Here is an 18,987-nt window from a genome sequence, read left to right as displayed (position 1 = left end):
TACCAAATCCACCCACTAATCTTGTTCCAGCACAATTTGAAAAAAGTACCCAATCTTGTCACGAGGCATGGCCTTCTCTTCCTCAGCTTTCAACTACCACCCCTGCCACCTCATCGTGCAATTGTAATCATGAAATAGAAGAACTGAAAGCATCTGTAGAGGCAATGAATTCAACACTTAGCTCCCAACTAGCCAAGCTAGTTCAACCGGTCGATACTCCTGATAGTCCCTCGCCCTTAGTGAGAGTCCTCAATGAGCAGCATCAGGAAGAAGAGGAATGCTCAAACTCTGATGAGAAATTCTCCTTTCTGTCACATCGTGCAAAAAAGAATCACTTGAGAGCAGTGAAAAGATATGCAAAGAGGAGAAAGGAAGCTTTGTCTTAAAAGAACAGTAATAACGAAGCCAACAATCCTGTGCCTTCGCCATCTGAGGGCCCTCAGATCGCAGGACAGGAAACTGTGATAGTATTTTCCGATGAGGAAAGCATTGACCTACAGCAGTTATCGAAGGAAAGTCAAGAGGCACTCATACCGACTCCAAGACTGAAACCAAAAATCTTACTTAGAACTAAAATGACCGAATCCACCTCTAAAAAACCAATGGTGTCTGCAAACTCTGTAAATAGTAAGTCTGCCCCTACTATCATACTATACAAAACTCCATTGGTTACCCCTGAAATAAGTGCTTCCGGAACAGTTGGTAACATGATTGAAACTGTCCCCATTCCAAGCGTTAAAATAAATTTGAACTATTTTCCGATTTCTGGCAGAAGTTGCACGACTAGAAGGGACGTCACACTCGTAGATCCTACAATTAATAACGATCTCATAATTAATAACGATCCTATTGTACCCTCGAGAAAATCGTATAGCGCTGCATGCACTGAGGCACCATGTTGCTCAGATCTAAGCTAATGACCTGAGCAGTGCCAATACCTCAAGTATGGCAAATGGCAAGGGCAAGGTAATCAAATTAGCCAATGACCCCAATCCGAGTAATGCCAATACCTCAAATATGACAAATGGTAAGGGCAAGGTTATCCAACTAGCCAACGAGCTCGTCCTGGTATCCAATGTCTCCCCCAGGAACAATTCTATATCTGACAGCGTGGCGGCTAAAACCACATTTGCATTAATCGTATTTTCATACATGGTCCGGCACTTAGTAGGTCTCTTCCTGAAAACAATCACCACAAGCACCCAGTGAATTTCCATCATGATACACTCGAATCACTGAGGAAAGCCCTATATGATGGTTCTTTGAATGCTGAAATATTAACAAAGGCTATACTACCCCATCCACCACAGATGGATAGGGTGGAAGCTATGCTTCCTCCCCGAACCGAAGAGAAAACCTCTGAGCAACCACCCGTGGTGGACAAAAAACGTTATCTCATTGGCCTTGAGGGAGACAAGACCTCTACAGCTGACAAGCGCATTAACCGATCTTTCATTTTGGCCTTATTCTCACGAATTCCTCAATTGAGAATTGTCAAATCAGAGGACATTTTGAGAGTATCTGTGGCTCGAAGTAACAACTTTCGGACCATATGTTACTTGAGCTCCGAGACCATTTTGAAATTTCTCTGGTTTAACCGGGCTGAATTAAAAAACCAGGGATTCAATTTATCTACCTTCGAACTTGAATCAAGTGCTGATGACTTTCTGGCATACCTTAACCCTTCTGTTGTTGAGTCACTGGCAACAGGAGCGTTTGTCCAAAAACTTGAACTTAGTCTCGATCGCGATCTATATGTGTTATCTTAATGATGTAGCTACTACAAAAGGTATCCCATGGCTCGAACCAATGCTCACTGCTATCCTGGGTCCCAAAACATTGCTTTCTACCTCATAGCATCCTAAATGTATCGTACTAAATGTCCTTTCGTGGAACTCATGTGGTTATGCTAATTTTACGGGTTGGTAACTGTCACTTTCCCCCGAAAACCAACCCATGATCATACTACTACAGGAAACAATGAAAATTGATTCTTTTACAATACCAGGGTTTACTACGCACTGCTTGCCTGCAAAAAGATCTCTACAAGGTCGACCGTCTGGTGGCCTTGCAATTGCAGTCAATAATTCGGTTAACTTTCAGTGCAAGTGGATATGGAAATCAGCGAGTTTACTGGGTGTACTCCTAGATATTAACTCGTCAAAATACCCTCCGATTCTAATAGTGACAATATATTGGAATCCAGTGGGTACTTCAATTGATGTAATGTTGGATGAACTTGACGATTGCCTTGAAAATATATCCAGCAAACATCAAGCCCTGGAAATCATCAAAGGTGGCGATTTTAATTGCGATTGTAGAGACCCCAGGGAGTTTGGAACATTAAAATCCTCCCACGTATCATGCAGTAGGGAGCAAAATTTAGAGAGCTATTAGGTAACTGGGACATGGATATGGTAGTGAATAATTAATTGAAGTCTCAAATTACTTGGGCCCGGGGAACCAAAACGTCGATGATTGATTTCATATATGTTACTCGAACCCTATCCCTACTCACTTCACCAATTCAAATTAGTCCGATTTCATCTAGTGACCACGCACGGATATCCTGTACTTTGAAACTTGAGTGCGTATTGCTCAAGATTGCACTCGCTTTGGCTTTAGTAGCGATCGATCGCCCCCAAGTTTCCATCAGGTGGAGTCAGGGTTTTTGTCAGCAATTTGTCAGGCATGTCTCGCAACAAATGCGTCTGTTAGGACACAAGAACTGCAAATCAGAAATGCCATTAATTAATCACTACTCCGAATTGATCAATAAAGCACTCACTCTTTTTAGGAACAGGTATATCAAGAAGGACCACTTCCATCCCTTCGATTCTACTTGCAAGCTTTTAAAAAGAGGGAATAATAAGGCACTGAGACAACTTAAGACAAGTGGTTTGTGTGTAGTGCATTATCGGAATACGCGGTTACAAATCCTGCGGGTATACAAGCAAAATCTCAGACACGCTTGCATCCTTAAATACAACAGAGAGAATTGTGACTTAATAAGAGCCATATCGTCACACGACAAACAAACAATTTGGTGCACAATCAAAAGCAACAATACAAGTGCTGCGATGTCCAATTGTATATCTGAGCATGCATGGCATGACTATATTACAGTTAAATTTCAGCTCCCAACAAAGTTCGAATCTGAACCTGACGTACTTCTGTGCTACAGTATGATTGCCCGTTTGGAATGGTCATTTGAAGATATCAAATGGGCCATTTCAAAAATATCCTACTCTAAATCAGCAGGCCCAGATGGCCTTCCTCCATGCCTTTACAAAGCCGATCCTGAGTTCTGGGCTAGAAGTCTAAAAATTAAATTCGACACAGTTATTAATGCAGGAACCATTCCTCCATCATGGTCAACTGCGAATATTGTTCCAATATTCAAAAAGGGCGACCCTACCTTACCACAGAATTATCGGCCTATATCCTTAATGGACACAGATGACAAACTGTTTGCAATTCTGCTTCTATAAGACCTTGAAAAATTCATTGAGAAGAAAAACCTTTACTCAAAATACCAAACAGGTTTCAGGAAGGGGATGAGTACTACACTTAATGCTGTCATTATGGCTCATATGATAGCAGGTACTAGTGGAAAGAATTCCTATCCTGTTTATATAGCCATGATCGACATGACGTCGGCATTTGACAATGTTGTCCGAAATCTCTTGTGGAATAAGATGAAGAACATGGGAATTCCTACTGTATTACTTTACTGGTTCATCAAGCTCCACACGAATACTTCCTACAAAATAAAAATGTCAGTCGATGGTAGAACTACTATGCCAATAAGAACATCAATTGGCCTGAAGCAAGGTTGTAACCTTGCGGCAACATTTTTTAATATGTACCTTTCTGACCTAGATAAGGAATGGGATCACAGGAACCTGTTCTCTGTCAAAGTAGATACGCTGCGCCTGTCATGGGTAGCATTCGCAGATGATATCATTTTCGATCCTACACCGGCCGGGCTGCAAACAAAGCTTCTACTCTTTGAGAAATTTGCAGTTGCACATAATGTGACACCAAACCCGGCAAAAACGGCCATCATGAAATTTGGCACAAAACATAACAGTAAGGGATATCAATGGCAGATCATGAACAGCCCAATTTCGAGTATCACAAGTGCAATCTATCTGGGTTATAATCTTTCAGCCCAAAAATCAATCAAAGCATGGACAGAGTTAATTAAAGATAAGACACGACCCCTTCTGTTCCAACTAAAAAGAATCTATGCGAAATACTGTAAATTCTCATTAACACCTGTGATTGATTTCATGACATTAAAAATTGAAAGTGTCATCTTATACTCTCTCGACATATGCTTATGTGACCTGACTAATTCTAGATTCTTTACAGGGGTCTCTAATAAAATCTGCAATGCATCTACCAATGTCTGTACCGAATGCAGTAATACATCACGAACTTGGGCTTGTGGCACTATCTGGACGCTGGAAATGGAGACAACTATATAATTTTGCAAAAATCCACTTCCCTCCCAAGAATTCGTTATATGAAGACATGAAAAGCATGTTGGACTTTTCTACATCTGCCTATTTCACCCAATACCACCTTAAAAAATGCAACACTTATTGAATGCCTTGTGCATTACTGTTGAAGATGTCTATCTGTGTCCAGGTTATGCAAAAAAAGAAGCTTTTCGAACAGGATTGGTGTCACACTATAGAGCGAATAACCACTTATAAAATGTATAAAGAATATGGTGCATTTGTCAAACAACGGATCCATGTAACCACACCAGAAAAGTTTATATATGGTACAAGTTTAACTTATATCATACTAGGGAAAGAACCTTGAATTGGAACGACAAAGAGAAAACCAATCAAACAAAATGTCGTTTCCCTTCATGTGTCGAGCCCATTGAAACTATGAAAAACCTCATCCTTGATTGCCCCCACTTCAAGTCAATGAGAACCAATCGATGGATGAAATTTGTAAACATTAACTATGAAGACTGTCTTCAATTTCTATGGGCAAGAATGATGCAGGGCATGTATATACCTTTATTATTTGAACTGGTGAGCCTGTGCAAACATATAGAAAAAGAGCTCATTAGTTTTAACAATTAATGAACACTCACTGCTTAGTAACATGATACTTCTTATTTTTATTCAGCAATGTTTTATGATGTTAAAGGTTGCTTTTAGAGGTTAAGGATTGTACTGATCTAGGCCTCCTCACAGTGTATGTGTTCTTATCACTCAATCCGAACAAAGTTGGCCCTGCCCTTTTAATGCGCTGTCCCTTTCAGCTCCTATTAGAGAAGATGAATTATTTGTTTCTTTGTGTTCATCTCGCTTTCCTTTTCTTTTTTCCCTTTCCCTTTTCTTTAATCTTCAGTTTTTCTCTTATCGTTTTCTTTTCTGTTCTAATGTTCTAATTTCAACATCATAAGGGTCAATTGCCATGGCATATGTTAATAGGATTTTAAATATAAAATGTAAACGTAAATGTAATTATAAATATTTAATCGATTTTGTTAAAAAAAATGTTTTGTAAAGGTTCTATATTTTGTAATTTAACCATAAACAAATAAAAAAGAATAATAACCAATTGCAATTACAATTACAATATCCTGGTCCTCCCACAGTCCATCCAGTTCTGGTAGATGTCATTTGTCGGTCAGCCCGCCCATATTGGATTACCAGGTCATGGAGTTTCCCTACAGTGACTAGCCCAGATCGAAGGATATTCCTGTTATATAAATTAAACAGTAGAATGAGGTTTCCCCCAGGAGTCTGCACGACCAGATGTTGTAGGTCAGGAGTGCTGGTAACTTTGACAGCTATTTTCCAGTTTAAAGACGTGTCTACCCAGAGGATTAACCTTCCTTTAGGCCCCTTACTTGCAAATGTATCAAAAGATTGATACCCCTGCAAGGCGAGTTGCTCAGTTGCCCAGGTTTCCTGAAATAATATTAAATGGAAACCTCTTATAAAATCAATCCACTCAGGGTCATCCAATGTTCCAGGAATGAATTTTACAAGGAAAGTCAGTTACTGGGCATTCACTACCCAGCCTCAGTCTTTCAACTGCTTTCAGATACCCTGCCTCCGTAGGTCTGGCCTCTCTAGCTGTTCTCAATCCCCTTCCGATGTCAACTGGGGAAAATGGGTGCTGTTCTATGGGTGGTTGACCAGTCATTAAACTGTGCCTATTGGGATTTCCAATCATGTTTTTGTCTGGGGTGTGTGGACTAAGGCTAATTGCAGAGCCCACTGGGGGATATGTGTGGTAATCCATGGCCAATAAGCCATCCACCAAATCCCAAATTTGAAGAAAAACGTGAATAGAATCAAAATGGCGACTGGGCAAATGGACACTACAATATCGGATCTTATTATAGAAACGCAGCCCTTCACATAGCGATTCTTGGTCTTCATAAGAGACCCAGCCCAACTTCATTGTAATGTTTGGATAAATGCCATTGCGCATTTTAGTTCGTTCATATGGATGGATGTGCTCCAGAGAGCGGTTGGCCATTAGCTATCGTCTTTGTTGTACAGGGGGAGATGGCCGTTACTTGTCCGGAAATCCACCAAGGAGTAAAGGTATAGCCGAATTAGCATTGGTTACTGAGGGTCTTGGAGACAAGTGGACAGAGTGTAAGTGACTTCTGATAACCAATGGTGCAGCTGAATTACATGGTACACTGGGTAGCTGGTATGGAGGGATATTTCTGCTTTCAATGCTTGGGGGGCAAGGTATTAAATTGGACACTAATCCCGGGCCCGTGCTATCTCTTCCCTGTATAATTTCCCCCACATTGTTGTCATTAGCAGAATGTTTCAGGGGGCAATGCTTCCTGGGGAGATTGGTATTGAAAGCCAGAGCAGCACCACTATCTTTTATCAATTTAATTTCACTCAAAAGTTCAAATAAGGTTTTCCCAATTTAGTTTACAATTACATTTCTGATGTCATTAAGGTACTCCATTATGTCAAGCCCAGCCTTATCCTGAGTGTCCGGAGATAAAGTATCTGATGGCGGTGGGTTTTCTTTTAACTCCATGGCGATTTTTGGGGAGAGTGTACTGCGTTTAGTCAGATACCCGATAAGTTTGCTGTTCTGCTTTTTTACCATGTTCCTCCTAAGGGGCTTTTCTGTCTCCCTCTGAGTGCTTTGATTTATTGTACACACATTATCAAGCGGGGCATACCTATTGTGCAAGGGCAATGAGGGATTTATTATAATAACCTCTTCGATGTCTCCTTCTTGCCCCCCACCACCCATCCCACCTCCTGCATCTCTGTTTGGACAGTAAGGAGATGTATACTGTCTTATATGGGACTATCACTCAAGGGTGAGGTGTTCACAAGTCCATGTATTCCCACAATATTTGCTGTATGCACATTCTGTGATTCCTCCCATTTTACCCCATTTTCCGGCAGAATGAAATTTGTACCCCCCTCATACCTCAGTCTTTTGTCAAATTCAAATGGATAGAGAGGATCCTTTTAACAACCTCAGGAAGAGTGGAAGACCGTATTGGTGGGAGGTTTCTTTACTGGAACAGGAAAACATGAATTAAGATCCTCCTCCAAATGATTGATCACAGAGTGGGAGCAAATTGGAAGGTTTTTGGTGAATTTTGGATTCAAAATTTAATTTGTGTTTCCCTCGGGTGCCTCTATCTTGTAGACAAGGCCCTCTATTTTCAGAAATTAGAATATTTCCTTCTGGAACATTTTATATATTTTCTTTCCTCTGTCATTCTGGGAGATAGGAGTCAATGGGCCTCATTACACGGACGGCGGTAACCATGGCACTATTAGCGCCATGGTTGCCGTCGGTATTTTACAGAGTCTGCCGTGGTGAATGGGGGAATTACCGCCCCATTCCAAGGTTGGCAGGGCGGTAATTCCCCATTCACCAAGGCCCTTCCCCGTTCCCATTTGAGCCCCCATAGGGCTCAATGGGAATGGGGAAGGAGCAAATAACGGTACCGCTATTAGCGGTACTGTTATTTGCCCTGAAGTCCCTCAGCGGGTCCCTTCCTTAAAGTGTGGTCTGGCCACACATTAAGGACGGGACCCGCTGAGGGACCTCGTAGTATGGCGCTAAGGGATTACCGGCACCGGTGCCTTTACCGGTGCCTGTAATCCCTTAGCGCCATCCATGTAAGGAGGCCCAATGTCTTTCTTTTAGGCATTTAGAGACTATGTTCACTATTTACGCTTTTACACTACACTTTAACTATATGTTTGTATAATCTGTAAAAAGGAGTTCAAAGTTCTATACAGATTCTACAGCAATTAAATTACAAAAGGTGTTGAGAGTACCAAAATACTAAGCTGCTAAAATTCCTCTTATCACTGCCCTTTACCCACTTTGCCTCTGACCACGGCCCAATACATACAACCAAATATGCAGGATTGGGAAAGACCCTATAAAACACTGTAAAACACTATGACTTCAATACAGCACAAATCTAGAGGGCCAGCTCAGTAAACAGGCAGTTTTGGTACTGGAGCTGCAGTGCAGCAGAGTGCCCGGTAGTGTCCAAAAACTAGTAAAAAAAAAACAAGAGTCAACTTTCGAGTGGCATGTTTTTCCACGCTATTCAAATGGGACTGCTCTCGTGTCCTCAATCCCTCTTAACCACTTGCCCTCATATCCATGTAGCCTTGTGATTCGCTGGGTTATCCCTCAGAATGTATCAGTACGGACGTAAGGATCTCCTCCTTGTCATAGGGGGTGCAGCCATGCGGCCAGCTGCTGAGTTGCTGGTCTCCTGTTCCATGGAACACTATTCCATTTGTATCCAGTGGCCTGCAGCAAACCTTAAATATTAATGGTCAATGGTGTCAAAAGTGCCAGGCCACCAGAACCTGGTTAGGTAAAGTGAATGCCACAGGTGAGTACACAAGATAATGGGACCTTGCGTGGTTCATTGGTTGCAGGAGAGCAGCTTCTTAGAGCCTGCCTAGCAACGAATTTCCTGTCAGCGCAAACACTCATGCCTCTTTCCTGCTGACTTTTTGAAGTTGAAAGGTAGGTGGGGCTTAGCACCCGCTTCAGCATCCATGGCAATACAGCACAGTGGGATAACAGCGGATTACCAGAGCTGAAGCAGCAAACCCTGCTGGCGAAAACACCCATGCCCTTTTCCCCCACAGGCTCTGCCCTCATGGGGGACTGCTGACATTTTGAAGCTGAAAGCTGGGCGGGGCTTAACACCCACTACGGCGTCCACAGCAATGGAGCACAGAGGGATAACAGAAGATTAGCAGGGCTGAAGCAGGAACACCCTGCCGGAGCAAACACCTGTGCCCTTTTTTCCCATGAGTATTTTCACTCTCCTGGCAGGACCTTCTGGTAGCTTTAATAAAGTTACTTCATCACGGTTCCAGTGTTATTCTCAAAGTTTTGCTTCACAATTCCAAGGGGGATTACCCTTCCCTTGAACTTGCACACAATTCCTCTTAACTGTTCCAGTTCTTCATACTCTGTATCTTCTACTTTCCTTCTGGGGGTGTCACTCTACCCTTCTCCACTGATTGCTCCTCTTTATGTCCCTGGTGTACTCTCCTTCCAGGATTTACTCCTTTCTCACTGATTCCAAAAAGAGGTGTAATTCTTCCCTTTTATGTATTGGTTTGACACTTTTTCCAACTTCAGGTTCACTTCCTTTCACACTCTTGGTTTACTCTCCTGCCAGGATGTCACACTGTTTCACAAAGTTCACTTCTCCTGGTTTACTCTTCTGCCAGGATATCACACTGTTTCACAAAGTTCACCTCTCCTGCTAGGATATCACACTGTTTCTCAAAGTTCACTTCTCCTGCTAGGATATCACACTGTTTCTCAAAGTTCACTTCTCTTGGTTTACTCTTCTTCCAGGATATAATACTGTTTCTTAAAATGTACTTCTCCTGGTTTACTCTCCTGCCATGATATCACACTATTCCACAGTTCAATCCTCCTGGGTTTATGAGCCCCAGGCTCCCTATCTGCCTGCGTCACTAACCTGCTAGAGCTTTCCATTGTCCAACTACTTTCTTTGTTATCTACAAAACAATATTTTCAATATTTTCGAAATATTGGGTCACCGACCCTTTCTCACTACAGTTTGCTTATGCTTTTACTTCTTCCATCAGATATGGGGTCCTCACCACTTTACCAGCACTGTTCACACACACCAATTCCTGTTTTGAAACGTTGGGTCACCAACCCTTTTCTAACATTGCTTGCATCTACATCTTTTTATTTTTATTTTTATAGTGTGTGTTTTAGTTTACATTTAAACTTTTATCACACTTTCCATTTTATTTCGTTTCTTTTCCTTTATTTCACTTTTATATCATGACTATCTTTAAGTCCTTCACCTCCAGAGATATATGTTTGTTTAATCACTTAATTTATCCAGTCTTTGGCGTGTTTTCCTCGACTAGTTCATCGTCTTTTTCTTTGAGGATTTTATCCAAAAAGTTTACACCCGCACATGTGAATCTGTAATTGTGTCCTTGAATAAAATAGTCCCATCGTTCCTCGTCGTTGCATTGGGTCATTTTTAACATATACCTTGATAGCATTCGCTTTCTTTCCTTTGAAACGGCAGTGCAGTTCGTCATGAGATGCATCGGTGCCTCTAGTTGCCACTTGTTTTGACAGAATCTGCAGCGCCCTTCATTTGTGCCTCTTCCTCCAGTTCTGTTTTTATAGTCATTAGTTGGGTAGACTCCCAACCGGATTTCTAAAAGTGTTGCTCTATGTGTGTAAGATTGAAATTTTGCTAGATACTCTGGAAGCACGTTTCTTTTTCTATGTTCAACTGCCATGTTTTTTATGTTCTTTAGCTTCATCTTGGCCTCTCTTGTTGCAATCCAGTCCTGTCTCATGAGCTTTTCTTTTACTTTTTTGGGGTTTGTTACCAGTTCTTCTTTCGATGAGTCAATTTTTGATAGAACCTGCGACCATTCTCTTTTCCAATGGTTGAGGTAAGTTGAACTTTTATCTAGTCCTTTGGTTGCCAGTAGTTTGTAGCTCTCGGCTGGACTGGCTTCACAGATTTTCCTCAGCATGCATAATGATTTCCATTTCAAGTGACTCGAGCCCCAATTCCGCATCTACATCAACTTCTTCAATGGTGTTACTTAGCACAACACTGCATTCACCTACACCCACTCAGGTAACCTGTTAGCTTTCTCTAAGCTTACCGGGTGGTTTTGGTGTTCCTCGTGTCTTCCCTTCTCCATCTTCTCCGTTTTGCTGACTTGGCGTGCTTCCCGTGAGCCGGTAAGCTTTTGCTTTGCCCTCCTCTGCTTTGCACGGCTCTCGCTGCTTCGGGCCCTTAAGCGGTAACCTTCCTTCGGTTTACCTCTCCTGCACGCTATTCATGTCAGCCTCAGCGCTGCTTCTGACGGTCTGCTTGTCCTCTACGTTCTAACCGGTGTCAGAACAAGTCCCTGACAGAGGCAGCCTCTGCCTCTCTCTTCATTCTGCTGTTCTCTCAGCTGTGTCAACTTTAAACTTCTCGGCGCAGTGTAAAATTTTCCAAAGACTAGAACATGGCGTTGGCTTACCTCTTCTGGTCATCTTCATTATTCCATCCCTCTTACTCGTCTCAGTACTAAAACAGGGGAGGAGGTAGCACATACAGTGTTTGACTCCAATGGTGGGATTTCTTCATCTATACCACAATAAGCTATGTATGGATGTTGCAGAGGAATATTTGTGGCATAGGGAATTGTGACTGCAAGACTATTTTGATCTGTCATTCTTTTATATACCTCTGGAGTTTGCCTTCCCCTACATGGTCCTCCAGCAGACAGCCACCCCCAGGGTCAGAGTCAGGTAGATTCTGCCTTTCCCTGGCCACGTAGGAGAAGCTTCCCTCCAGGGAATCAGTAGCGAGAGTGCTAGATTGGTCACAATATGTATATCGGACGTGCATTGTTTTAGTGTCCTATGTTTGTTACAAGTGTGAATGCTCTTATGCATATTCTGAGCATTTGATCCGTGCTTAGGTACATTCAAAGTGCAATGTATGTGCATCTTGCTTGTTACGTCTTGATATGCATAAAATATTTAAAGAGTGTGTTCAGTACCCACTTACATTCCAAGGTGTGTGTGTGTGTGTGTGTGTCATTGCCAGTGCTTAATGTGATTGTGTATTCAAAGTGAATGCCATGTGAGTCCCCATTGTTGCAGGGATGCATTTGTAGGAGATTAATGTCGGGTGACTGTGGCGCTGGGGGCATGTTCGGTCCTCGGAGGACACCTTTTATTCAATCATGCGCATACTTAGGAAATTCTCTCTGGAACTTCTGTTTATTATCTCCTGTATTGAACTGTCGCCCTTTCTCTTGTCCCTCCCATATCCCTCCTCTCTCCCTGTGCCCCTGATGATTCGGAAACCTTAAGTTGGTCCTTGGGTTAAGTAGGTACCTCTTATTTGGGACAAAATACCTCCTCCTAACTTATCATCAAGCTACTCCCCCATTTCTTAGGCAAGTGTCTTAACTTTGCTCTGTTCCATTGTGATGTTAAGGGAACATTTGTTGCTGCAGATCCTTTCACTCCTGGACTCTTCACTTGGTTGATCTTCTAGTGCCAGGCGTCGTCTCCCATTTATGCGCTGTGCATTGGCATGTACTCTCTGGTGTATTCGTCCCTTTGTTCGGGCTCTTGTACCTGCACCTCCCCTATTGCCCTACTCATACTTCTTCGGTGAGGGGGTGTCCATCTTGATGGGAAGGGTACTCCTTCCCTGCACACCTCCTGGAGATGATTTTCTCTTCCACATTTGGCACACTGTTGTCCTATTGCTGTTCATGAGCTTTGGTGTGTGAATGACAACGTGCACATGTAGCACGTGTGCTCGCTCCTATTCTGTTGGGGCACATGCTGGCGAGGCACCCCGTCTGTCCCAAATTGTCTTCCTGGCACCCCTGTGCGGTCAACTTGTATGGCTGCAATCTGCTCACTTTCCTTTGGACTTTCAATTTTGGCTGCCAGGACATCCACCCTTTCACAGCTAGTTTCAATATTGGTTCGAGGGGGGGGATGGGTTGGTTCTTTCAGGAATTTTCTAAATATGGACAGAGTGCGGCCCTGTATTATTCTCAGGCGTATTACTTCTTCTACAGAGAACTTGCTAAATTCGCAGTGAGCTATTTTCTTTTGTAATCTGATAACAAACTCCTCTATCGTTTCGTGAGGCAGTTGATGGCATTTATTGAAAGTGTACCTTTCAAAGTCTTTATTCGGTTTTGCCTTTAGTGTTCTATTTAGAGCAGCAACGGACGGGTCGTATGTTGGCCCACCGGGTATTCCTTGCTTATCCTGCAGTTGCTGGGCTGGCTGTGAGGTGACAGGTGAGATGCTCTGATGCTGGGTGTATGCGGTTTCCAGGCAGGAAATGTCTTCCAGCGGGGAGCCGTGGAGTTGGGCTTGGAGGGGCTGGAGCAGTGTAGTGGAGCGCGATGTTGCCGGTAATGGGTAAGGTGCGGCAGGGGGCACTGCTGCTTACCTGCTGGAGCCGATAAGGAGACGTGGGTGCACGTCCAGTAGTCTCCTGGAATCGATGGAGGGTTAGTGCTTGTCGGGGGCCGGGAGCAAACATGCCGATCAGGGGAGGCGCAGGTCTCGATCCTCCGACTCGTCACCAGTTGTTTATCCAATCACGCGCATACTTAAAGGAATAGGACAGAGCCAATTCTCTCTAGAGCCTATCTTTATTATCTCCTCTCTTGAACTGCCGCCCTTTCTCTTGCCCGTCCCACATCCCTCCTCTCTCCCTGTACCCCTGATGAGTCAGATCCCTCAAGGTGATGCTTGGGTTAAGGAGGCACCTCTTATTTTGGACACAACAGGGCAGTGCATGCGTGTGTAGCACTGGAGACAGTGTGTTTGTGGACTGCAGCAAGCTTTGTGTGTTGTGGTAGGCCGAGCCAGTGAGAGGAAAGACACAATAAAAATTCTCCAGCTGTTATTCAGATGTTCCGTTTCCCTTCGAATGGGGTTGGACAAATACCTACCAATCGTAGGGATGCAACTAAAATAGAAACTCTATCTTCAAAATGAGGTGAGGGTCATGGCAAATTTAATCTTTTTGCCAACTCATTCTAAAACATAAAATGCTCCAATGCTTGGCCAAAATAATATTCCAAAATGCATAACTTTATAATAGTCCGTCTCTATTTCTAAGCAAATCACAAAAGAGTAATTTGGCATGGTTCTCACAGTCCAGCTTTTCCTTTGGACATCTCGCCTTTCCTCTTGCATACCCTTGCCAGTCTGATCTTACCATTTAGGGCCCTCCTCATCCTTTCTGACCCAACATGTTTTGAGCTGTCCTCTCACAGCATGGTACATTGTTTGGTCCTACCTAGAGCTTGGATGAAGTACAAGCAGCAGGCAACTCCTCAGGCCTGATTCACCAGGAGATACCACAGGTCTTCAACTAGACCTTGGGTTCTCGGTTAAAGAGTGGGTCTTTCCAGACCTTTAGTTTTATAGGTCTCTACCTAGACTTCTGGAGCTTTGCAGGCCTCCCTCTGGACCGTAGGTTGAGTTTCAGGGTTCACGCTCCAGAACATAGATTTTGTAGGTCTCTTTCCTAGATCTCTAGAGTTTCACAGGTCCCTCCAGACCATAGGTCCAATAGGTCTTTTCCCAGACTTTAAGTCTTTTCCGTGCAGTAGATCAGTATTTCTTTCCCAACTTCTCTATAGTGCTCGTAGGGGGGCTGGTCCCCCTTGTATCCCGGTAGGTTGTTACCTAGGTTAAGTACAACTATGGTATTTCATTTTTTCTCCACTCAATTCAAGACGTCTCCTTTTTTGGGCATCTGATTAGTTCAGTTTTGTGATTGGTTACCAGTGAGTCTCCCCCGATTGTCCACTACGAGAACCGACAGAGAGTTAAATGTCTGCTTGGTGTTCTGTAGCATCTTAGAATTGCTAGGAGTCAAACTGCACAGCTGCGCTGTTCTGCTGTCAGTTGTCTCTCCAAGCTACTTTGTCTCCAGGTAATGTTCTTTGCTGATTTGTGGATGTTTCGCTTATGTTGGTCTGCTTGTATCGTAGCCCTCAGTACAACTGTGGGGTCACAACCTGCAGTATATGCCTCTCAACCAATTACTCTCCTGCCAATAGTTTTGCGAAACCTATGAGCCAAAACAAAATATTTGCCCGGCCCGCTTATGTGTTTCTGCATGGCCTGGATGCTCAAAACGGGTGCTTGTTTATATGGCACAAAACACACTTTTCAGTATGTAAATGGAAGGTATCAGGGATGAGGAACATTGATTGATTTCTTATTATTACATCCAGCTCTCATCTCTTCCAAGTTACCTTTCACGTTTTCACTACAAACTTTGACCTCATCTGCTCCGCTCTTCTTGCCTCAAGCTTTCACTGCCAGGCAAAACAGTTTAGATACAGTTGCCATGTTTTGTCAGTCATCCCTTTATCATTACCTGCTTCTCAATATTGTGGTATGTTGAGTAACCTCCCCATGTGTTAGGCAAAGTTTGTATGCAGTACCCTTTGGGACCACTACACACAACTAGGGCTGGAGGTGTAAGCAAAACCAACCTTTGGTATCAGTCTGTACTACACAGTTTTGGTAGCGTTGCTGAGCAGCCAGGCTTATCTCAAGAGGGGAATGTGAGCTGTAATGATGTTACCCAGAGGTCTACAATCACAAGTATTCAAATAGACTCTTATACTCAAGGTTTCTTGGTAAAACACTTATTAATTTATTTCACAGTCAGTTATAAAACATTCACTAGAAGGAGGCAATATATATCACACACAAATATACTGCAGTACTTCACACTATCAGTTTCGAGGCAATTAAAATACTTTGAAAGAGGAGCAAAATGGCATTGAGAGCATTTGAAGTAGGAGTAAAAAGGCATAGGTTAATAAAAAGAAGCTTACAGTTATTCTTAAACAGTGCAAATAGTTTAAGTTCACCAGAGAAGTCAATTCAATGCAATAGGTTAGGCCAAAGTCAATGGGCTAAAGTTCTGTAGAGGATAGGCAGTTCTGGTAGTTAAACGGAAAAGTCTTTGGCAAAGTTCTCAGAAGTAGATCGTAAAAAGATAGATTCATATGTTGGGTCACAAGCTGACTAGGCCTGCAAGTTGCCAAAGTTTCAAGCACTTTCGCAGTGAGAGGTAATTTCTCTCGGTCGGGTTACAATGAAGAAAAAGATGCAGCTGAACACGTTCGTTCCTGGCAGTTCCTGCAGATCTCGCTGTTCCTGAGACTCAGTCATGGGGACAAGAGGAAGGACGTTGCGGGACTGCTGCACTGCACTGGTACTGGTCAAAAAGCTGGCAAATGGCAAATCTTCAATTTAGGTAGCTGTAGTCAAGCACACAAACTAGTGTCCTTCTCCCTGGTTATTCGGTTTCCTGCAGCACCCTGAGGAAAATCAACCAGCTCTGAGAATGGTATCCAGGTGGCTTACGAGTTGATTGGTCCCACCAACTCAAAGGGAGAAGTCGTCCTTTAAGGGCTTCTCTGTCAAGACAAACTTGGCGATTTGGACCTGCAGCAGGGCTTCACCGGGCAAACCAACGGTCCAGGAGTTGCAGCAGCCGTCCTCTTCCAGCTCGTCTTTGGTTCTTTCGTTCCAGTGGTCGACTCTGCCTTCCAAGCCAAGAGACTCGCCTTTTATCCAGTTTCTTCCCAGTCATTCAAGCCTAGTGGCCACTCACCCAACAGGGTAGCTGTCCTTGCCAGACAGTCAGCCAGACATTCACATCAGAGTGCATTTGGGTATCCTAGGAGACTAAGCACAGGGAGTTTTGGGCACCTTCCTCACTTCCTGCCCACCCCAGAAACTCGGGCGCCAGAGGCGGTCTTCAGTCCTGAAGCCCGCCAAAGGCGTAGGAACAAAGGGACCAAACCTGGTTTTGCGCGCAGAGACAAACTCTAGAAGGATATTTCCAAAAATAAATGGCAAAAAAAAGATGACCGGGACCTGTTTAAACAAAGGGGGCTCAGATACCATCTTGAAAAACATGGCTCTCGCGATTTAACGCTACCGGTGTTTGCGGTTGGGAAAAATCATGCTAGTTTGTTGCAAAACCACTGCCACCAGCCATTTCGAGAGGAAAGGGTAGCATTTGACTGCTACATGAGTTTCTAGACATAGGGGATACTAAGTAACCCCTCCAGCACTCTATTGTAAGATAGGGTGTGCTGGGTCTAGGAATTTGAAAAGACTAGTAAAGTCAATTTCACTTTACTTTCTCTGGGAAACAGTAGTTTATCCCAGAGAAGGTATTTAAGCCTTGGGACAGCCTAAAAGGCTTCCCTGTGTCACTGCACTGGGGGTGCTGTGTGACACTAATGAAAATATGATACCTATGGTGTTGTCTAAAACTCCATAATCAAAGAACACAAGAGTAAAACACATTCAAAATACACGAGAGAGTGGGAAAAAAAGTCTCACACTCTCTCCAGGAAAAAAATCAAGTCCTCAAAATCCAGCAAAGTTGCTGGGGGTCTCTAAGGTGAAGGGAATTAGCACATTTATGAGAATTCTCCCTAACAATATTCTATCCTGCGAAGGGAGCTAGTGGCTAGTGACTAGGGGACTTGGTTGACTCAGACGCTACATGATATGTGTTTCAGAGGGTGGAAGGAATGCAATTCTGCTGGTTTGCCACACCCATGCAGACACAGTATCACAAAAGAAGAGGAGTTACTACTTTTTAATTTAATTCACTGCTTAAGTAGATTTACCTGTCCTAGAGCATATGACACGTTTTTTAAGATTGCAATTTAATGTGCTACTTATAGGTGAAATAAGAGACCTATGAGATGGTCAACTCAGCAAGGAAGACGATGTGTGTAGACTCTGAAATAAAAAGGGAATATTAGGATGCTGGAGACACATTTTCATGGACTATACAGGGGTTTGTGACCTCAGAGGATTTTATTTTGCTAGGTGTGTGCATAATGATGATTTATTGACATCTGGCATGAGTAAATGCAAGTAATTCAAGTTATTTGACTCTAGCTGTAGATTTTTTTAAAAAATGTAAGCATGAGTATAGTTTTAACTCTGTTTTTGTAATATAAAATGCATTGTGAAAGGGTTTAACTCTATTTGTGTAATATAAAATGTATTGTGAAAGGCTGTGTGAAAGATTTTGTTTTAGCAAAACCAAAACACAAAAATAAAAAATAAAAAAATAACATTGGTTACTGCTACCTTTCCCCAATGCAGTTTAATGGGATAATCCCAGCAAGTGCCAACAGACACCTTGTATGAATTGTGTATAACCTCTGTGGTAATTATGATGCGGCTGGAGAATATTCCAAACAAGACATTGTCAAGTTGTCACTGTGGGTAGATTATACTAATAATCTAAAAGACCTGTTAGCACCCTCTAGTGTGTGATAATCAAAGTATGATGTATGCACTTGAAATGAAGAGAAGTTTGGGAACTCACCATGTGCCAAGTCATGACAAAACCCAGTATTTGTAAAGAAAAGTTAACAGCAATGGAGGATTGTTTTCTCTAAATCGTCGATGCAAGAAGCTTTATAGAGAATTTGATGATGGTGGTGACGTTATGCGCTACATATGACGGTAATGCACGAACAGTTCAGGGGAATCACATCATTAGGAAACATGGAGAGGCTTTGTTAAGAGATTTTAAAAATCTGGTGAGGTAAACCAAACTCCTGAGCCAATCCAAAGCCATGAACCATACTTGCAACAGCCTCAGCCAATGCCTTGCGCCAAGGCAGAGGGTTACATGTTTTTAATTTTATAACAACTACGCAAATAACGAAAATTATATAACGACATAACATAACACATTTTTTCCCTTTTTTGGGGTGGTCCCCCCAAAACCCTGTTTCCCCCAACTAAAAACCCACCCCAACAATTCCCCACAAGATGTTTAACCCTTTACCCAGCCCCCACATACATTTTCGTAATTTCTTTTGTTATATCATTTTCGTTATATATTAA

The 18,987-nt window shown here is 42.8% G+C and overlaps 1 protein-coding gene across 21 annotated transcripts in view; it reads left to right on the top strand.

Moving 5' to 3' along the window:
* ADCY4 (adenylate cyclase 4) overlaps positions 1 to 18,987 on the top strand; it is a 1,677,325-nt gene that overhangs the window by 1,522,262 nt on the left and 136,076 nt on the right. The gene's annotated exons all lie outside the window — the stretch shown is intronic.

The sequence above is a fragment of the Ambystoma mexicanum genome, chromosome 13, assembly GCF_040938575.1.
Source record: "Ambystoma mexicanum isolate Mex_15411 chromosome 13, UKY_AmexF1_1, whole genome shotgun sequence".
Lineage (NCBI taxonomy): Eukaryota > Metazoa > Chordata > Amphibia > Caudata > Ambystomatidae > Ambystoma > Ambystoma mexicanum.
Note: the sequence above shows the minus strand (reverse complement) of the source record. Positions and strands in the feature narration are given on the sequence as shown.